Source organism: Sturnus vulgaris, chromosome 6 (assembly GCF_052056855.1).
Source record: "Sturnus vulgaris isolate bStuVul1 chromosome 6, bStuVul1.hap1, whole genome shotgun sequence".
NCBI lineage: Eukaryota > Metazoa > Chordata > Aves > Passeriformes > Sturnidae > Sturnus > Sturnus vulgaris.
Window position 1 is genome coordinate 20,399,343 of NC_142248.1, and position 21,362 is coordinate 20,420,704.

General features: G+C 36.3%; 1 long non-coding RNA gene across 2 annotated transcripts in view; it reads left to right on the forward strand.

The window, feature by feature from the left end:
- The window catches only part of LOC148223346 (uncharacterized), a 153,287-nt gene that overhangs the window by 66,117 nt on the left and 65,808 nt on the right, over positions 1-21,362 (forward strand). For both annotated transcript variants that reach the window (XR_015804549.1, XR_015804548.1), the window contains exon 2: positions 9,936-10,021. This is a non-coding gene — a long non-coding RNA (uncharacterized LOC148223346). The remainder of the gene's footprint in view (positions 1-9,935; positions 10,022-21,362) is intronic.

The following is a 21,362-nucleotide window of genomic DNA, read 5'->3' on the forward strand; positions in this document are numbered from 1 at the left end:
AGACATGTTCCAACAGAGAGAGCTGAAAACTCTCTGAAGCTGTAAGATATGTGAACAACATAACCATTTCTTTCTGTACCTAATATGAAAGGCATTGACAATTAGTATTTGCTAAAGAGCTAAGCTCTGTCTTATCTGTGATTAGAGTTTCAGGTCTGTTCTCATCCATTAAATTAAGGAGGGAGTGTTTTATTCTATTTGAATTACTCTCCAATCCATTCAACCCGAGAGGGCTCTATTTATCAGAACATATAAGTAAGTTTATTAGTCCCTGAGGGGTCAATAAGATCTCTTTTTCTTACCTGTTTAGCAGATTAGCACTAGCACTAATCACATACTTGTCAAAGTTAAGGTTTTTGGTAGTTAAGAATACACCCTAACTGATGCAAGCAGTTTTAAAATTGTATGCATGAAGGAATTGGTAGTGGTGTATTTTTACAGCATGCATTATTGCACTGATAAAATTAATTTTGTAGTAAAAACGCATTTTCCACATTTTCAAAAATTGTAAAGGACCTCTCTGTGAAGCCAGTTTAACTATGATGTTTATTAAAAACAACTCATGAGATCACTGAAAAAGTCCTCTTATTCTTTTCACAAGGGGTGTTAATTTTAACCCTCATTATTAAGACATGCCCTTACTGCTCAAGCCACAAGATATATTACCACTTTCATATGGTTCCTATCATGTATATTGATACAAAATGGTAAAAAAAAAAAAAAGTTAAACACCTCATTCCTCACATATTCCTACCTGAAAGTTCCATCTAGACAACCCAAGGGCAATGGCTTTGGATTACACTTTTATCAACAGCTTGTATCAAGGAGGTAACAACAAGGTTTTAACCAGACATGTAGAGATGAGATGTTTTTCTAAAACGAACAACTAACCGCAACAAAATTGTATTTCAGTTCTTGAAAATAAAAATCTTCAGGGTAGTCTCATCACTGGCCTTTGAGGACATGAAATCCAGGGCTATTAATCAGAAATATTAAAAAATATTTTGTTTATTACAATCTTTTCACTACTGAGTTTTCATGCGTAGGTGCAAAAAACACCTTTTAAATGAACTACAAATTTCAAAACAAGTTAATATAATTTAACTTTGTCAAGGTGAAATATCACTATGATGTAGTTGGATTACTCTTATAAAAACATTTATTCTAAAGTAAGGATGTAAATGTATTATTTTCTCAGTTAAGAAGTGCTGGATGAGAGGCAAAACGGTCCTAATATCTGTTCGATTTGAGTCCTTGTTGTATTAATTTGCTAAGACCACCTTCCTCATTTCTACTTCTTGAATCATACAAAACATAAGGATAGGTCACAGAGAATATTTTAAACATGAACTATTTAGATCTCTGAGTTTCAAAGGAAAGGATTTGAGACAAAATTAAATTCAGTACATTGACCTCAAGTTCAAAGCAATTCCATGAGTTTCTCTTGCTCTGGGTTTTTTGTTTTTTGTTGGCTGCTGGATTTTTTATCAAATTGGCTTCAAGAATTGTAAAATTAAGCTGAAAAAAGGCAGCTCTGTTTATGAAAATTTTCATGCAGCGAACACCCATTTTTCAAGAAAGGATGATACATGGAGCTACCCTATTTTTATACTCAAGATCATTTACAAGTGCCTTGGAAAAAACATAATTTGAAAATCAGTTCCAGCCTGTTCTTAAATAAAAAATTCAATAGATAGTTTAATCATAATTAGATCCAAATTGTATCTCTAAAGATACAGAAGACTAGTACATTTTCGCTCTAAACCAGTTTTTTGTAGAATGAACAATAATATGCTAAGTACCACAAGATCAGTTCACCAAAATGTTACAAATATACTTCTCTGTGCTAATTTTAGTAACTGTGGTGAGTTAACGTCTTCTGGTTGCCAGTAGCCTACCCAGCTACTCTCTCACTCCCCTTCCTTAGCCGGGCATAGAGTAAAAATAAGATGAACAAACTCCTAGATAAAGACAGCAAGATCACATCACAGGCAAAAGATAACTTTAGGAAGACTTATTTAATTTATTGACAATAAAAGTAGAATAAGATAGTAATAACAAAACATCTAAAACATCTACTTCACCTCCACTTTCCAAGTTCAATTTTACTTCTTCATTTCCAACTGTTCTAGCTCCTCCCAGTCCCAAACAGCAAAAAGGGATGGGGAATGGGGGTTATGGTCATTTCAGAACACTTCAGCCCTGCCACTCCTCACACTTTCCCCCTTCTTCATCACGGGTCCTTTCCATGGGCTACAGTGCCCCGGAAACAAACTGCCCCAGCATGGGCCCCCACTCCTTCCAGAAAGCCTCCTGCTGCACGGACACATGCACCTGCTCCAGCTGAAACTCTCTACACGCTGCAGTGGGGCTCCTCACAGGACACAGGGAGCAGGGCACTTCACTATGGCCTCCTCTGTGGACTATGTAGGATTCCCCAATTTTCCTCACTTAGAGTCTCTCCCGGCAGCTGCTGCACAGCACTTGTTACCCTGCCCTGAGCAGGCCATCACAGAAGCACAGCTGATGGGGATCAGCTCTGGCCAGCACCGGGTCCATTATGGAGCCAGCTGGAACTGACTGCCCAAAGCAGGGAGAGTACCTTGTCTCTTCTCACAGAGGGCACTTCTAAAGCCCCCTTGCTACCAAAACTCTGCCACATAAACAAAATATATTATTTGAAACTATCTCAGATTGCATAATACCCTGAAAGAATACTATTATCTCACTTTAAATACTTCCTAGGGTTTTCTGTAAGACAGTATTAGTGATTTCTTGCAAAGGGTTCAAATCCAAACCGTTACTCTCATTTTTAATGCAAAGAATGTTTTCAGCCATAGACCTAGAAGGCAACTTCCATCAGAGCCGACAGGTTCTTTAGCAAAGCTAATAAAAGCTGAAGAGTAAAAAGTTTTTAATATTGAGTTCCTTAAGTGTCTGAGAGGATCTTTATAATGTACTTGCTGATGTCATGAGACTGAACATCTTTTCCTTATATATAAGGATAAATATATCTTATATATATATCTTATATAAAGATAATATACTGTATCTTTACTGTGAATAATATAGTATACATATTCATCTTTTGATTATAAATGGCAGGGGTAGTTGGGGAGGTTAACTAGTTATTCTGGGAAAAAATCTAGCTAATCAAAAGCTAGATCAAGGAGTTAGGCTAAACAGAAGATTTCAAATTCCTGTACATGTGAACAGCAGGAATGAGGCAAAATTAATTTGGAACTACAGTTTAAGACAGTATTTATGTTGCACGAATTGACATTTCCCCCTTCCTTTCTCATAGGCCAGATGCCTTTTCCTCCTCATTCAGTCCTGTGGCGAACCAAATTGAGAATCTCATCTAAGTTAAAATTAATCAAGGAAAAAAAAGGCAGTTTTAGCTCTGATTGGTTCCCTGATCTAGTTCAATGAGCAGCAGCAGAAACATTTCTGCTAGCCCAAGGGAGGAAGCAAAGCAGGGTGAGAATAAGCTGTCAGGTAGAGAACGAGGTCAGGACTGCTGCTCGAGGCAGCAGTGCTAGCTGACAGAGTACTTGAAACCGCAGCTAGAGGTGTTTTCATATTTGCATTTTTTTCATCAAAACCAAATCTTCGTGTTCTGTTCTTGATTAATTCTGATGCTCCCAGAGAAAGGACTGCAGCATGAATATTTATGTATAAATACTTTAAAAATATTAGCCATTTCTGTTTGTTCGAAATGAATAACAAGGTTTATTAATGAAAACAAAGGTGAAGTCACTATTACCATAGTGGGGCAATTAAAACCCAGCCTAGATCAATGCAAAAATAAGCTAAATGAAATCATGTTCCTCCATCAGTTTAGACTAACAGTGTTTATAGACTAGTTTCTAGTTTTTAGCAGCTCCTGTAACTGAATGTTGTGGAAAGCTTCCTCTCCTGGAGTGTCCTATTTCTAAGGGTATTACTGTGATATTTGAACAGTTTTGCGAGCCACTGTACATATGTAGCTGTCTGACATGAAAACTAGCTGTGCAGGAGTGAATCACTATTCCAATCTGCACTGGTTATAACTTTTAAAGCAGTGATGCTTGCACATAAGACTAAAATTCAATTTATGTACCTATAAACAGCGAAGACGCAAACAAACCAGCTTTCTGTGGAAAAGCAGTCAGTTAAATTTACAGCCTTGTATTCACAGGATGACTGCAGCAGAGCAGATTACATTAATTTAGAGATGAAAATCGGTAGATATACAGCGACTACTGTGTTTCATTTGTACAGTTGCTGACTGGAAATGAGGTAAGAATGCAGCAACATGTCATCTAGCTAGTCTTTGCTACCCTGTGACAAAAGATCACTTACATGGCAAAGAAATCACCTACCTTTTCCACACATTCATGGATCTTAGACCCCAATTAAATATAAAGATCTTCAAATATTTTTCAGGTGAGGAAACTTCGTAGGTTCTGCTTAAGATAACAAATTGGGGGAAACAATGCCAGGTGACCAACTGATCTGATTGCTTTGAGTGACAGTATTAAACAGAAGTAACATTTGCTCTCTATGCAGCAACAGAGTATTTCAGCATCCTGGGCTCACAAGGCAGATGTGATGCTTTGTTATAGCTGTCAACAATTTGCTGCATTGCAGGCTAATGGTAGTGGTGTAGGACAGCAGTGCTATGGTAATGTTCAAAGACTCGTCATTAACCATCACACTCAGATTCTAAAATAAGATATTACTTGAACACACAGGAACGTTAAAATGTAAATAATATTGTCTTTTAAGTTTGAAAATGAATAGATTTCTGCTAGATCTTTAACTCTGCAAATGCAGCAACCTCACAAAATCAGAAGCAGAATTTTAATACAACAGCCTCCTCAGAGAATTGCTTATAGAGTTGGACTGATGAATGCAACAAAGAAATGGTAGATATCTATTTTGGCTCTCTCCTTTGAACACACATATAGAAACTCATCCAAAAGCACATATATACATTCGTTTAATAACCTGAAATATCCCTGTCAGCTGATACCTACTTGCTTTTTAATATTTTACATCTGCTTCATTAGAATAGAATAGGAAAAAAACCCATAAATTATAATAAAAATCAATAGACACTGCAAAATTCCATAAAAAGCTATAAATAACTGATTTTGTCTCCTGACTGAAAACATCAAATATCTGATTCTCCCAGACACTGATAATCAGAAACACATTTCTCCTTCCTGTCTGTTTTTCAACAGTTATCCAGTGCAAAAAGGTTTCAAGGACAAACTCACATAGGTGCAGAAAATCACTGCATAATTTGATATGACTAAGACAGAAAAGAATCCTGTTAAAAAGGCATTTTCATACCCATATGGATTTTCCTTAAGTTGTTTTTGTCACTTGGATTTTAGGTGAACCGAAATTAGCCTTTGTAATTAGATGTTCATAAAAATACCGAAATTCCATAAACCCAAGTCCTTTTAAAAATTGTAGTGTTACGTGATCTCAAACTATGTATTGATGGTTCCATCACTAAACCTAATTACTCAGTTTCCCATAGCTGGAGCACAATGCCTTTATAGTCCTCAGGACACAAACTTGAAAATGCAATTCATATAAAGTTTTGTCTCTAGAACACGACATGTACATTCAACAAAGAGATGGGAAGGGTTGTATAGAGAAAGGGTGAAAACAAAAGCTTTGTAGTCAGAGAGTTACTGAATAGTTTGTTGGCTCAGAGGAACATACTGTCATCACAGAGGTACAATCCTGGAGCATTAAACTGAAGCCCTCCTATCAGAGGTGCCATACAACGTGTAGGTGGTTTGCTACTATCCATTTCTATCAAGGTGAATATTATATGGGAGAAAATGAGTCTTGCCAATTTGCACATACAGCTTCAAAGAATTAGCAGTATATAGGTCATTGCAGAGTATAATGCTGTTTTTCTTCCTGTGTGATTAAACTGGAAGATATCAGTAATCAGGCAGCATTGATTAAATGGATGATGAAAGATTTTTTTTTTCAAACACTGAAATTAAGGCTGAGAGATTTCAGTATGATATTATTTGTGATATTTGGATATTTTGTTACTTGGATTATTTTGATAGAAAGCAGAGTTTAGTAGAGAAGGAACTACAACAGGGATTGGTAGAAGAGCCTGGAGACTGATTCTGAGATGATGGCTGTGAAAAGGATGGACTGTGACCAGGATGGTATAGTACTAAAGGGACATTTTAGTGGTGTAGTGTGAGAATCAGAGATGAAAGTAATACTTTTTCTTTCATGTTGAAATTTCCTATACCATCACAGATGTCAGATGTTTGTAATGGATGTAAACCAATGCTCAGGGAAATCTTGGTTTTCAAATACAAATTATTATTGATTTACTTTTCCTAACTGGTTAAATGAAACAGCATTAGGGGGACTGAGCATCTCTCCCTAAACTCTTGAGCAAGCAAGATCAAGAGAAGAGGATCATTTCTTCTCATACATTCCCTAAAAATAAGGGTAGGATCCATTCTGGCTACAACACAGGATATGTCTCCCACCTGTTCTTTGACCCAGAACTAGAAACAGTCTGTTCTAGATCCTCTTACTCCAAGTTGTGCCAGAAATGAGTAACAGATGGGTTAGATGGTTTTCATGTGAGCCAATATTTCAGGAATACCTGATTCCCTAGCAGAGATTATAGTCTCTGGATTACAAATTACTGATGAAATTTGAAAAAGAAACATGAAAAGTTAGAATGCTGACTCCTAAAACATGTCTATAATTTGTTTTCTTGAACTTCCAGCCTCACAGCAGCATTATCTCCTAATATTCAATACATAATTATTAGTCTCAGCATCACAATCCTAGCAAATTTAAAGTACAATTATGAGTCATATAGCATCCTTTCTGTTACTAATACCTTTCCTATAAATCTGTGCAAAAACTGCAATTACTAAAATAGATATCAAATTCACAAAAACTGCAATTACTAAAATAGATATCAAATTCTAGATATAGGACTTCTGTACTTCTTTGTAAAAGGAGAGTTGGAACAATAAAGAATAAAAGAGAGAGACCTCTGAGCACTGAAGTAGGTAGCAGCATGGCACAGCAGATAGACCTTCAATCTAGCTCTTCAAACAGTGACTAAGCACATCTTGGTATTAAATACTCACCCTTTAATCTTTGCAGATAACTCAGCATTCATAAGCAGAGGAGAGACTATTTCTCTTTCTCCAAGGAGGACAGTCATTCCAATGAAAAATTTACTCTTGGATTAGTCAGAAAAACTTCTCCAAATTCTAGTATTTGCATTGTTATTGCTCTGCTAAAGTTGAATCAAGTTAATATGCTTACAGGTGTATCAACTTAATAGCACAGGTTAGACATGGCAAAAAAAGAAGAAAAAAGTCTACCTTTCAAGGTAATTTTTCAAGGTTATTTATTTCAAAATTATTTCTTTCAAGTATTTCTTCCAAGGTTACTCAAGAGTTCAAAGTAGAAAATTGATATTGATTCATATAACTTAGACTTTTTACTTACTGCACACTATATTATGTGCCTCTTCTTTTGGGAGAAGAAACACAAAATAGGGACAATTTTAGAATATTTTGCTCATATAAGGAAAAATACTGATTCTAGTCCCATACTTATTGCACTCCTTCTCCCATGTTTGAGTTTTTGGAAATTTTTCACATTAAATAAGAAAGGATTAACATTAAGATACTTCATGTGAGCTCATAACACCAAGGAGGATGGCTCAAAAAGGCAACAAGAAAATTAGTGTCTGTTGGATTATTGTGCATTTACTCTCATGTGTATAGAAATAGTTCCTTGGGAAAAATATAGTTGAAGGATTTAATAGGTAGTGTCTATTCAGCTTTTAAGGTGATCTCACAGAGTAAATTACAAATAGAAATCCAGCAACACAACTTCTGAGATGTGACATAAATCACCACTAGTAGACTCTTCAAGACACACTGTAAAGAATTAAACTTCAGAACCTATAAAGGCTATTGCCACAATTTGCCATTTGTTACCTTGAACATATTTTTTTTCTAAACGTGTTTTTTTCCTCATGTCCTGCTTCTTTCTTCCTGAATTTTATAATAATGTTTAGTGAAGGCAATTTTAAGATTAAATATTTATATATGATGTTTGGGTTTTTTTACTTATATTCCCAAATTACTCCTCCAAAGTGGAAAAAAAAAATCAAACAAAAAAATCAACATACTTATTTTAATTGAAAACTCATGCCATTAATAGAAATACAGGTATTCAATACAATCTTTACCCTGAAGGCATTCTTAAGCCTTCTTCCCTCCTCTAAAGCAAAAGCAAAATATATGTATGCAACAAGTTTTTTACTGTCTGCCAGTGAATATGAAGTAAATATGTGAACTCCTTGGTCTTGGAGTTTTTTAAGAAATTCACGATATAAAAAAACACTGAAAATGAGAGATGCACTGTTTTCCATCAATACTAAGTCTGATCTGTTTGTTAAATTCCTCTTGATCTGTGGCCTTAAGGATGCTGGTCTAAGGTAACTCCAAGAGCCTTCCTTATACCACATTTCAGATTTTCAAACATCAGTACCTTTGCTGGAGTTGGTACATAGTACATATTTGGAGAACTCATGTTAAATTTTAAGAGAGATTTCTTCATCAGATCTGGAAGCTGACATGGCCAATTTAAATTTCTTACTATGAGAGCTCAAAGAGAAAAGGAAAGCTTTCATCATACTTTTCATAATTTTTGAAGTGCAACCTTATGACTTTAGCTGATTATGATACTGCTATCATCTGTAAAAAGGCTATGTAATTCTGTCTCTTGTGAGGTTACAGCTACACCTTATTGAGCTAAGTCAAAAACCCTCAAACTTTGAATTTGTAGAAATAAACTTAACATAAAAATATGTGTGAATAAGATGCTATCAAAACGATACTGTAGATTTTCAGTAGCCATGTCACAAAGTAGAACAAGGGAAGAAGTATTTCAGTGTCAGTAAAAAATATGCATATTTGAATACTGATATAAGCCCTAATTAGAAATTCTCAATTACCTTGTACAATTTATGACAGGACTAAAAATAAAAAATACAGAAAGAAATTAAATTTGGAGAAAAGTCTAATTTGCTCAAATAGTTGATTTCTTTTCTGCTTTAAACATGTAGAATCTATGAAAGTATTAATTATTATTTAACTTTCTATTTCACTTGAGAATTATGCAGCCGACTTGATAAAGGGCATGGGGACTTAATTTGTCCAGTGAGGAGCTATCTTCACTCAGGGAGTAGTAAAGCTTCAGGGACATATTTTCTGGCTGCTTGTCCACACTTAGATGATGTCAAGGGAAAAAAGATCTCCCACAAATTATTGAAGGCATATGGATATCCAGATTTGTTCCTGAACCTCTCTATTCATAACCTCAATAGAGGGGACATTTCAAGGATAGGGGATTAGGAGCACAGGAAAAGCCAGATGACATGCTTCAGTGATATTTCAATGATGTATGTTCCCTGGTGATCTGAAAGGATTCAAATGTAAGTTTATTTGAATTTGTTAAAAATTGACCTTAGAAACCGAAACAAATTGTAGAACATTTCTCATTAGACTTACTTCTTCAATTTCTTATTTTTAATTATCATGCATTTCAATAGCATTGTCTACAGCCATTGCTCATGACCCTGCTATATACAGGAAAGTGTTTGTCCTTTTACTATAGATGAGGTGCCTTTCAATTCTGCTAGTTAATTCTCATGAATGTCAACGTTGTGAGGTTCAGGAGAACTTGACCCAAAATGTTTAGGGTACTAATTTTTTTTTTCTCCAAAATAAATGAGTTCTATCTAGGTTAACAGAAACTCATACGGATATGAAAAAGAAGCAACAAAAATTAATACTTTGCTCTCTTGCTCCTTAAACAAATTGCTTTCATTTGGTCACAAAAATTATTTTTTTCTCAATTAGGTACATGTCAATTTTGAAAACAGAAGATATTTCACAGAAAGTATTTGCAAACAAGATATTTAATGATCAGCTGAATTTGGCCTCAGGTAAGTGTTTTAAAATGTATTGCAGTTTTGAAATCCACTCAAGGTGCTTCTTAAGTCTTTGAATAGATTCTGATTTGATCTTTAGTGCATAAATCAAGATTTATTGGGAAAAATCAAGTATACACTGTTTATCTTTACAAAATTCAGAATTCAAAATCTTCACATCAACCCCCAGATAAAAAACTACACAGCGGCTACTTGTAACGGGGCTAAGACAAGAACATTCTCAGTTTTAAAAAACTGGTAGGACCTCGTACAACAGCTATTCCCTCCTATCTAATACAGAAGGCCGAGGGCTTATTTTCTTTTAAAGGTTTTGAAATCAAGCACAACCATTGTTTATGGAAATAAACGGTGAAATTGAGACTGAGAGCACTCTCAGCAAGTTGCAGACAACATGAAGCTGAGCACTGCAGTTGACACAAGAGAGGGAAGGGATGCCATCCAGGGGAACCTGGACAAACTTGAGAAGTGGGCCCACGAGAACTTAGGGGAGTTCAACCAGTGTAAGTACAGGGTTCTGCATCTGAGTCAGGGCAATCCCTGACATGAGTAGAGACTGAGAGAAGAACTCAGAGCAGTTCCTGTGGAGAAGGGCTTGTGGGTTCTAGTGGATGAAAAGCTGAACATGAGCCAACAGTGTGCACTTGCAGGCCAGAAGTCAATTTTATCCTGGGCTACATAAAGAGCGACATGGCCAGCAGGCTGGAGGTGTTTCTGCCCCTCTGCTCTGATCTCAGGAGACTCCATCTGGAGTACTACATACAGGTCTGGGATCCTCAACATTAGAAGGACGTGGACCAGTCGGAGCAAGTCCAGAGGAAGGTCATGATGATCCAAGGGCTGGAGTGATTCTGTGAAGACAGGCTGAAAAAGCTGGGGTTGTTTAGCCTGGAGAAGAGAAGGCTCTGGGAAGACCTCACTGCAGCCTTCCAGTACCTAAAGGGTGCTTTTGAGGAAGAGGAGAGCAACTTTTTGCACAGAATGATAACGATAGGACAAAGCAGAACAGTTTTAAAACAAAAGAGAGATTTATATTAAATATAAGGAACAAATTCTTTATTCAGAGTGTGGTGAGGCACTGGAACAGTTTTCCCAGAGAAGAAGTGGATGCTCCATTCCTGGAAGTGTTCAAGGCCAGGCTGGATGGGGCCTCAAGCAACCTGCTCTAGTGAATGGCATCCCTGAACATGGTGTGGGGTTGAACTAGATGGTTTTTAAGATTATTTTCAACCCAAACCATTCTATGATTTTATGAAAGGGAGCTGATATGAAAATTAAGAGGAGCTTATTTTATTTTCAGGTTAGAACATCCATATTGTTCTCAAACTGTGTATGTATTTTGGAAGTAAAAGACAAAGACATAAAGCTGCCAAAAACCCTACAATAGTAACTGTATCAACAAAATAAAAAAGCATTGTAGTGAGTTGGGGGATATCTCTTTTTTCAACATCCTCCTTATCTTCATATACACAGCAGGTAGGACAAACACCCTGGTAAAAGTCCAGAGAGTGTAGAATTTTAACATGGTGGAGTTTGCCCTCCGGAAAGTGGAAGTCATTAAGACGATCTGCATTGTTTCCAGATGAGTTAATAAGGATATAATTTTATTAAGTCACAGTCCTTGCACCTTTTTTTCTTTCATGTCCAGGACAAAACCTAACTCTCCAACACTTTGTACACTCCACTGAAGAGTTCTATTACATTTTAATATCTACTTTCTACCACCTTTACCTTTGAGACTTTGAAAATCTATGTCGTTCCTCTTTTACTGAGCCAGTCAAAAAGCTATGTGCCTTGGAATGAAAGATGTGCCCTTTGAGTGCTTTCACAAAAACACCATCCTCTCTATCACGATGTTGTGTTAGGGCACAACTGTGGGCAAGATGGAGCACAGTCACACTGATTCCTGTGTCCTTGCTACCCAGGAGTTGCTTTCAGAGTCAGAAAGAGATGAAAGAGGCAATCAAGAAAGAGATTCCATTTCACTTTCTAGTGAAGGAGCACTCAGTTTGTTTTTGTGCTGTGGCTCTGATGACTGCTGACATACGAAGAGAGACCTTAAAGTAAGTCCATCCTCTTATAAAATGTAACAAAGATGGCAAGGCTGGCTCACTTTTTTCTTACCATCTGACTTCATTCCACTGGTATTCTAAGCAAAGCACGCCATAACAACAAAATTTGTTACAAAGTAGACCTAAGCCAGGAGGGAAAACCTTCACAAAAGAGGTAGGGGGAACTTGGCAAGGATAAACACAGCTGCTTTTTTTCTTGCTTGCTTAATAGTGTAAACAACTTTTGTTAGTTAGCTTTGTATGTGACCATTCAGGAAACCCTCTATATAGACAATGTATCTTGTCAACCATTTCCTCTGTGTGTAAAATGTAATTCGTCACCCTGTGCTGCCTTGGCAGCAGCCTTGAAAAGAACTCACTGAATTAATGAATATTTCATAAAGATGTGATTTATTAGCATTCCTCTCCCTCAGCTTTGAAAAAGATCCATCCTTCAAAAGCTGAGTGCACAAAAGCTATCTGCAGGTATGGAAAGGAGACTGAAACCCCTGAAGACAAAACCAGGATTTCTTAATAACCTCTGGGCTCTATAGACTTTAGAAGAGATACTTAGTCAAACTTGTATTAATATTTTAGATGGTAAAGAAAAGTAATACTAAGAGATTATACTGAATTTGGCTGTCAGAACCATGGGTTATCACAACAAAAAAAATTATTACCAACTCAGAATTTTATATTTTCATATATTTTGATGAATATATAAAAAAATAGGCCATGGTATAATGCAAATACCTCTAGGCCTTCTGAGGTGCCCAGATTTTCATACTGCTACAGAGTATTTTCCTTCCAGATCTACCAGCAAATTCATTACAGGCACATATTATGAAGTTGTAGGTACTTGTACTTTTATCCTCACCACTACTGTCCTTGGGTACTAATACAATAACTACTATAAGAATAAGTATTCTTTTCTATGATTGCAAATATTTATTGTGCTCAATTAATATGCATAGCCTTGTTTCTAATATGTAAAAAAAAAATCTCATTTTTTTTGGAGGTATCCCTTATTTGCAGCTCTAGTGAAATCCCATTATTAATTGTCCTCGGTGTATTTGGTCCAAAACACCTGTTGCATTCACATAATTTTTACAGCTGGATTACTAAACTCTTATTTTCAGCTGTGAGAATTTACGCTTTCAGGTCAGGAATCCTCTTATTCTGTAAAGATGGCAAATGCTGCATAATGTCAGACCGTGGCAAAACAACACAGAACTACTTCACAACAAGAATCCTCTATTATAGTTGTGTTTAACTCTCCTTGACTAAAACTTTCTTGTGTCCCTTTCTCTGAGAGATGAATAGCTCCAATGCACAGCTTTGGGATGTGAGGTCAAAGGAGAAAAATGTGTGTGGCAAGTTATAAGGACAGAATGGCTTTCCCAGGTGATAGATAATACTTTTTGCAGCAATTTTTTTTTTAATCTGCCTTAATTACTTAATCTGAATTTTTTTAGTGGAACAAGTACCTACTGTATGTCTTTAGACTTCGGAGAGACAAAAGAAAGGAAAGAGGCTTATGCTATTGCAAACGGGAAAAAGAAAACTAAAGAATACCTGAGGCATATTCAAGCATAATATGGAATACATAAGAGAAGGACTGCATGAACTTAACCTCTGTATAGAAATAACTCCTGCAGTTTGTTTCAGTACTCAGAAAAGCCTTCTCACCAAGCTATGAATCTCAGCCCAAAATATTAAGGGAAAATATGGAGGTATACTTCCCAGAAGTCTGTTCTTGCACAGGAGCATTCATCTAGGAAAATATACCTATAATCCATCAAGAGGGTATATGAGATATAGGTCAGATAAAGCCTATAAAATCCTCAATCAAATATTTTTATGATGGGCATAGAGAAATGGAAAACTAATGCCTATAATCAGAAGTTGATGTTCTCAGACAAATCAGAAAGAAAACAAGAAATTTTCTTGACACTGCTGTCATCCCCTCCCAGGAACCATTCCCTGGAGTCTTATTGTATATTGTTGGTTTATTCCATGTTCACTACAAACGAGGTACAAATGTGGTCGTAGCCATCTGATATTTGCTCTGCAAACACAATCCTTTTCCTAATGCAGAGGTTGAAACACTATCAAGATTTATATTTCACTAATTATCAAAGCTGGAGCAACATACTGTCAGACAAGTTTTTAAGGATTTATGAAACTAAATGGGGTAAAACAAATAAACTAAGAGAGTCTCATGAACACTTTTGAAGCAGAAAGTGATTAAGTTAGTTTCACAGTGCTTGCACTCCTTAGATAAACTGGAATACAATCTGATTTAATCATCTATCTAAATGGGAAAAAAAATTTGGATGGCATTAGAGATTTTGGAGAGAATCAGATTGAACAGGAGGCTGAAGCAAGCATTATATATACTCAGTGGTTCAATACTAATTTACCTTACATGATGGGTTTATAGAGCTGTACCTTGGCAAGGAATTTATAATAAAAACTTATCTAAACACACAGGGCTTGAAATCCAACTTCTTGTTAGATATCAGCAGTTTCAGAATTGTTGAGAAGTCTATTATGTGGTGAATATGGTTAATAACACTACTAATAAAATAAAAAAACCCCTTTGTTACAAGGTCACACCAACAACTGCATGTGTGAGTAGGTTAAGATCCTATCACAGCAGGGAGGTGGTTGTTAGCTTCAGATGCAGCAGGGAGAAGAGAATTCAAAGTGAGCACAAGATAAAAAAGTAAAATTTTAAAAATTAGTTCTAGTTGATTTTGTGATTTTTGGCATCATCCCCAAAGAGTGTTAGAGTCAAACATGGTGGTTTTGCAGTCATTTGTGAAGTGCATGCCTATGCAGGAAAATGTCAGAGTAGGAATTTGTAACTAAATCTTTGTAACTGTCAGATCAGGTGCAAAACTCTGTGTATGAATACTGTGAGGAAATAGAAAAATGAGGTTGCATGGAAATCTCTGTAAAGCCAACATGTCACTTTCATCAATGTATTTATTTTTTGATGGCCCACCAGATTACATAGAGAAAAGAATGCCAGAATGAGGGATTTAAAAGAAAAGCCCTCTTTCCACAGAGAAAAAACAACACTTGTTCTCATCATTGATAAGAGACAAGATCATGTCAAAAGGCTGACTAGTCCTTCAACTGGATATTGAGGAAGGTCAGCTAAATGTTGGCTGTATTACATAGTCATTACAAACATTTCTGGCATCCCCTCCTTCTGAAATTGGAAATAAAAAAAAAGCAATCATGGAATTATTTGGGGAAGCCTACCTACCTACAGACATTCAAATCATCTAATGTAGCTAAATAACTTGGAAGATAAAGGAAGAAACCTATCCCAATCCCTTAAATGTGGAGGCCTTTATAGATTGACAGAAATGCCTAAAATCAGTCTTCCACAGACCTTTCAGATATTACAGAAGTTCTGTAGAAAATTTAAATGATATCGTTCTACTGTTACTGCACTGTGCAAAAAACAGGTTAACAAGGTAACTGATCAGAACTTTTCAGAAAGGCTTGATGTAGATAAAGGCATTCTTATCTTAATCTTTCTTGTCCTGTCTTTGCTGTCCCAAACTTTGTAAAAATATTTGAGCATATGTCCAAGATATAAGGTGCAAGTAGGAAACTCAGAAAAGATGGAGAAGAGAAAAAACCCTACCTTCTTAGTCTTCTCAAGTAAAAAAAAATGTAAGCAAAATTTTTCCATTATAGAGAAATTATACTATCTAACAGCAGAACCATTATCTGATCAATTGTAAATGTAGGCATCTCTCATGCTAGTCCCTTTTAATCTGGTTTGACAGAATGAAAGGAACATATTCTAAATTGCTGTAATAGCACTTTCTGCTTCAGGAATTTAATATGAGAGTTGTTGATATCAAAGGCAAAATGTGCATATCAAAGTAGTAGATTTTTTTTGTCACTTTCTAAAACAGTAAATGAGATGTTTACATTTAAATTATGCAAATATATTTTTTCTTTTCTATCTGCCTTAACCTTTGGTTTGTGTCAAGAGACACTTCAGGTTAGTTGGCAAACATCAAAACACTCTGGTCCATACCTGTGTCATTTTTAAAATAATTTTATTAGACCACTTAACAATGTTCAGTTTCTTGTACAGGTCTCATGGCTACAGAAATGGCAAGGAGAATAGGAGGGTGAAAACTTTAGAGACCTGTAGAGGTTTCCACAGAAACTGTTAATGTTTGAGAGCACTGCTGGGATAGAAGCATTTCGTAGTGTCTCACACTAGTCACAGAATCACTAATAAAGCAAAGAGTGGAAAGACTGTATGAACTTTGGGGATCTGTACCAATTAATTATAAAGACAAAATAGATTTGTAATTTATAATTAATACATTACTTTTACATTAGCAAGAAGTACCAATTGCCTCAATTATTACCATAAAAGTTATTCCCAAACGCATCTCAATGATGTCAGATAGTATTGCCTAGACAGAGGATGTTTTTTTCTTTCAGATTTTTTTTCACTGTGCAGTTACTACAGTTACAGTTACTGTATGTGACTTTTATTGCCACATTATAATTAACTACACAGATACAGGGGTTTTTTTGTGACTCAATGAGTTTATCACAGTATAAATGTATATGGTTTGGCATATTGATTTTTATAATTAAAAAAGCAAGCTTTTTCATGAATAACTTAAAATGTATGGCTTCTCATATAACTTAGGGATGTCAGTCAAAGCATTTGGAGAGTTTGGTCTGGTTCTTCATGATGCTACACAGTGTTTGTTTACTAGAGGGGCTTTTAAGGGGTTGAGGGGTTTGATTCCTATAGCGGGGGGCATTGTCTGCCTAATTCTAGGGTAGTAACTAAACTGGAGTGGCAAAACACTCAAAAGAATCCTAGCAAGAATAATGCTTCAGATGTGATGAATAGAATTATTGCATCTCAAAAGCCTCTTTGGATGGTTGGGGTATGGTGGCCTTGGAATATGTTTGCTGGTACAATGTCTCATCGTTACTGCAGTATGACTAGGGTTGTGACAGTAGTCCTGGGACCAGGAGTCACAAAGAAATGTAGTGAAACCATATGGTTAGTCCTGAAGTAGTGACTAGGGCAGTGGCTGCCCTGGAGATTGGTCAGGGGCTTGATTCTACTATATGTCAGGAATGTGCTAGGCGGGCCACTAGATATTTGGAAACATTTTCTTATAGGTATGAGTTTAATTTTTTTAAAAAATTGTAAATTGGGACTGTGGCCATGCTACATCTAGAATAGTTAGTAGGAGTCGGATTGATACAATTGTCCTTTTCCCTTTTCCTCTGCTGGAAGAGGATCAGCTCTTCTGATCAGCTGATACATATGGAGAGTTATCTACAGATGGACAGCTGATTCTGTGTTCCAGAGGCCCTACATATAGAGATACAGATTTTGGTCAGCTGGATTATATCAACTGCTCTCAACAGCATTTGTCCTGAGATACTAGTCTGCAAAATATAGCTGCTGAAAATCAGACCCATTCCCTGTCTTTTCACTTTTGTTAAAGAGGCAGAAATTTCCATGGAGGATCAGAGCAAACATATCATGGAAGAGTCACATCTTCAATTGTCTCTACTGAATATTCCACACCTTTCTGCTCAGTTACACTGATTTTGCAACACGAACACAGGAGAGAAAGGAGAAATTCAGTCTAAGAATACTAGTGGTTTGGTTTTAGGGTTTTTGTTTTCCTTTTGTGTCAGTATTCCAAAGATTTGCACTATTTGCCTTTTCTAATTTGAGAGAATGGAGACTCATTCCTCTATAGTTTGAGCTTGTTAGGTCAAATGAAAACCAAAGCACAGCAAGCTCACTGAGGAATGACATTTTACATTTAATACCCAATTTTCTGCATTCCAGTGGTTTAATCCGTTCTATATGGCTTTTAAAGAACATTATTCTGGACTCTACCATTAATAGTGACTTTAGTAGTTGAATAAAAGTATTCCTATGGACTGCAGAAATTTATCTTTGGATGTTTATTTAATGTTTTCTTTTTGTATGTGTGGAGACCATGGTTTTAAATAATGAGTATAAAGTGAAGAATACAGAACTGTGTAGCAAGCAGTTTGAAAATTTTTGCACATTATTATAATCTTATAAAAATATATTACAGAAAAAGAGAATGAGTACAAGGATAATGTACATCATTTTTGAGTGTATAAAACTTCTATTGTGAAATGGCAGCTGCTGATTTATGGTGTGTCATCTGTTATGCAGTTCATAATATATATGCTGGATCTAAATTCTCTTATAAAATGCATGTCATGGTGAATTTCCATGTAAGTGAAGTTCAATGGTTTTTTAGCTATTCTAAATTTCATAATAATGTATTTATTTATCCTTACTTATTCAGTAACATGTTTATTAGGTTTAGATATATATAGGTCTCCAAACTACCAAATTTCCACGAGGCTTCAGGTAGGCATATGCCTTTGAAATTGCTTACTAATATCTTTACTGTAAATTGAATGTGTTGAAAAAAACTGATTTGAAGGCAATCCTGAACACTTTTTTTTTTTTTTTTAAACTTTATTTTTAACGAAGAAATAGAAGTAATTTCTCTGAAAGAGATGGATAGCTAATTCTTGAGACTGGAGGTCTGTTGAGTTATACTGCAAGGAAACCATAGAAAAATGACAGAAAATATCAGAGGCAGATTGTTCACAGAAGTAAAATCTAGTGACCCATCAAAAAGCTCTCAACCATGTCTTTCTTTTTATTGCAGATGTGACAGTTGCAATTCATTTTAGTTCATGTTAAATATCTGAAATCGGGTTCCCTAGAGCTGAGAAAAAATATAAGGTTAATGTAATGCTTATTTATGAAGTGTCATCTGCTATACACTTCATAATGCATATGTTACATCTAAATTTTCTCTTTTAAAATACATGTAATGGCTTATGGGGCCAGTGTTGTTTAATATCTTGATTAATGATCTGCATGAGGGAACCCAGTGCACCCTCAATAAGTTTGCAGACAACACTGAATAGGGTGGGAGTGTTGGTCTGCTGAAGGATAGGAAGGCTCTGCAGGGGGATCTCTGCAGGCTGGATTGATGGGCTGAGGCCAATTGTGTGGAGCTCACCGGGGCCACATGCCAGGTCCTGCACTTGAGTCACAACAGTCCCAGGCAGTGATAGAGGGAAAAGTGTCTGGAAAACTTCATAGTGGAAAAGGACCTGGGGGTGCTGGTCAGCAGGCAGCTGGACATGATGCAGTGTGTGCCCAGGTGGCCAAGAATGCCAGCAGCATCCTGTATCTGTATCCAGGCCTGTATCAGCTGTAGTGTGGCCAGCAGGAGCAGGGCAGTGCAGGGCAGTACCTGGCACTGGTGAGGCCACACCTTGAATCCTCTGTCCAGACCTCAGCAACGGGGTTGGGGAAGGGTCTGAAGAAAAAGTCTTGTGAGGAACAGCTGCGGGAGCTGGGGCTGTTTAGCGTGGAGAAGAGGATGCTCAGGGGAGACTTTATCACTCTATGCAACTGCCTGAAAGGAGGGCACAGCAAGATGCAGGCTGGACTCCCAGGCAACTAGAGATAGAACAAGAAGAAATGGCCTCAAGCTGTGCTGAGGGAAGTTCAGGCCAGACACCAGGAAAAATTTCCTCACTGAAGGAGTAGTTAAGCATTGGAACAGGCTGCCCAGGGAAGTGGTGGAACTACCATCACTGGAAGAGTTCAGAAAATGACTAGATATTATATTTAGTGCTGTGTACTAGGTTGACATGATGGTTTTCGGTCAAAGGTTTGGCTTGGTGATCTTGGAGATCTCTTCCAGCCTTAATAATTATATGACTCTGGATACATTTTCTTGTGAATTAAGAGAAGTATGCCTTTTTTTCCTGGAAATTAAACATCTAAATTTTTTAGAAAACATTTGAAGATGATTTTCCATTAAGTATTTTGTATCTATTTATGTCTATTTTATATATTTTTATGCTCAATAAAAGGCTGTCTGTGGTAATTGCCAAGAAGAGCAGCTCAAAAAAGACTGGTCAAGAATATTAATCTTTGATATATTTTTGTTATGGCTTGAACATATTGGAAATTATAGATCAAAAAGAGGTTACAAATACATTGCTTTTATGAGGCCAAATTCTCCAACTGATTATTGCCTTTTAGGCCCAGATCAAATTTAGAAGGAATAACAGAACAATTTTTGCCCCTAAAATTCTTTTGTTATCTCTCTTATACCAACTTACACCAAGTTGCAAACAAATTTCTGAAATTTAGCCATTATGTTAAAAAGTTTGGCTGACACAGAGAGAAAATATACTATAAATTGTAGCAGAATAGATACTTTGAAACATGATAAGCACAGAAAAAGAAACATGGATCATAAGTGGAAGAGAATTTTCAGAGCTGGATCCAGTTACGGAGGGCAAATATTTTCATGTGAGTGCAGAACAGCCCAACTGGAAATTACCAAGCTATTATCAAATTCTCATCAAGCTTCAGTAGAATGTTTTGACCTTTCAGAAGGCCAGAATAAAATCCTTCACAACACACAGCTAAGAGACATTTTCCATGGGGGTGAAGTATCTCCCACATCGTGTGAGTGAGCTGTTATAAACAATAACAAAATAACAAATAACAAAAGAAAAGGAAAACCATTCTTGGAATCCACAGGTATAGGAAATCAGAGGGGTCAGAATAGTGGCCAATTCCTATTACCAGAACTGAGGACCCAGAAAGTTTAATGGTCCCAGATATTCGGGTTACCAGAAAACAAGAGGTGCAACCAGACACAAAAGCTATTCTCTGCATTTTGTGGAACACGAGGTTTAACTCTCGCTCCAATTTCACTGAATGCTAAAAGCAAGACAGGAAAGCAAAACATACTAACAAATAAAAAATTGAAAGGACAAAGTGAGTCAAATGCTCAAATAAGTACCTCTTGGTTAAAATGCATATCCATTCTTACATTAGATACATTGTAAATAATCTCTGACAGAAATGTTCTTTGATCTTTCGTCTGGCCAAACACATTCATTTCAATAGAATTATAGAATTTATTGAAACTTGCTTTAAAATTCTAAGAAAGTATTTCTACTCTGCAGCATCAATTAAATATGTATTGATTGCCTATGAAATCACTGTATACTTCTGGAGTGAACTGCTCTATGAGATTGACATCACACTCAGAGAACTATATATATAATTTTTTCTGTTATGTCCTTCTTTCCACATAGACATGAATCCATTTAATTTGGAAATTTTTATGTTCTATTAAAGAGTCGGTGCTTTTGAGCTGTGAGTAGGCTTAAAAAGG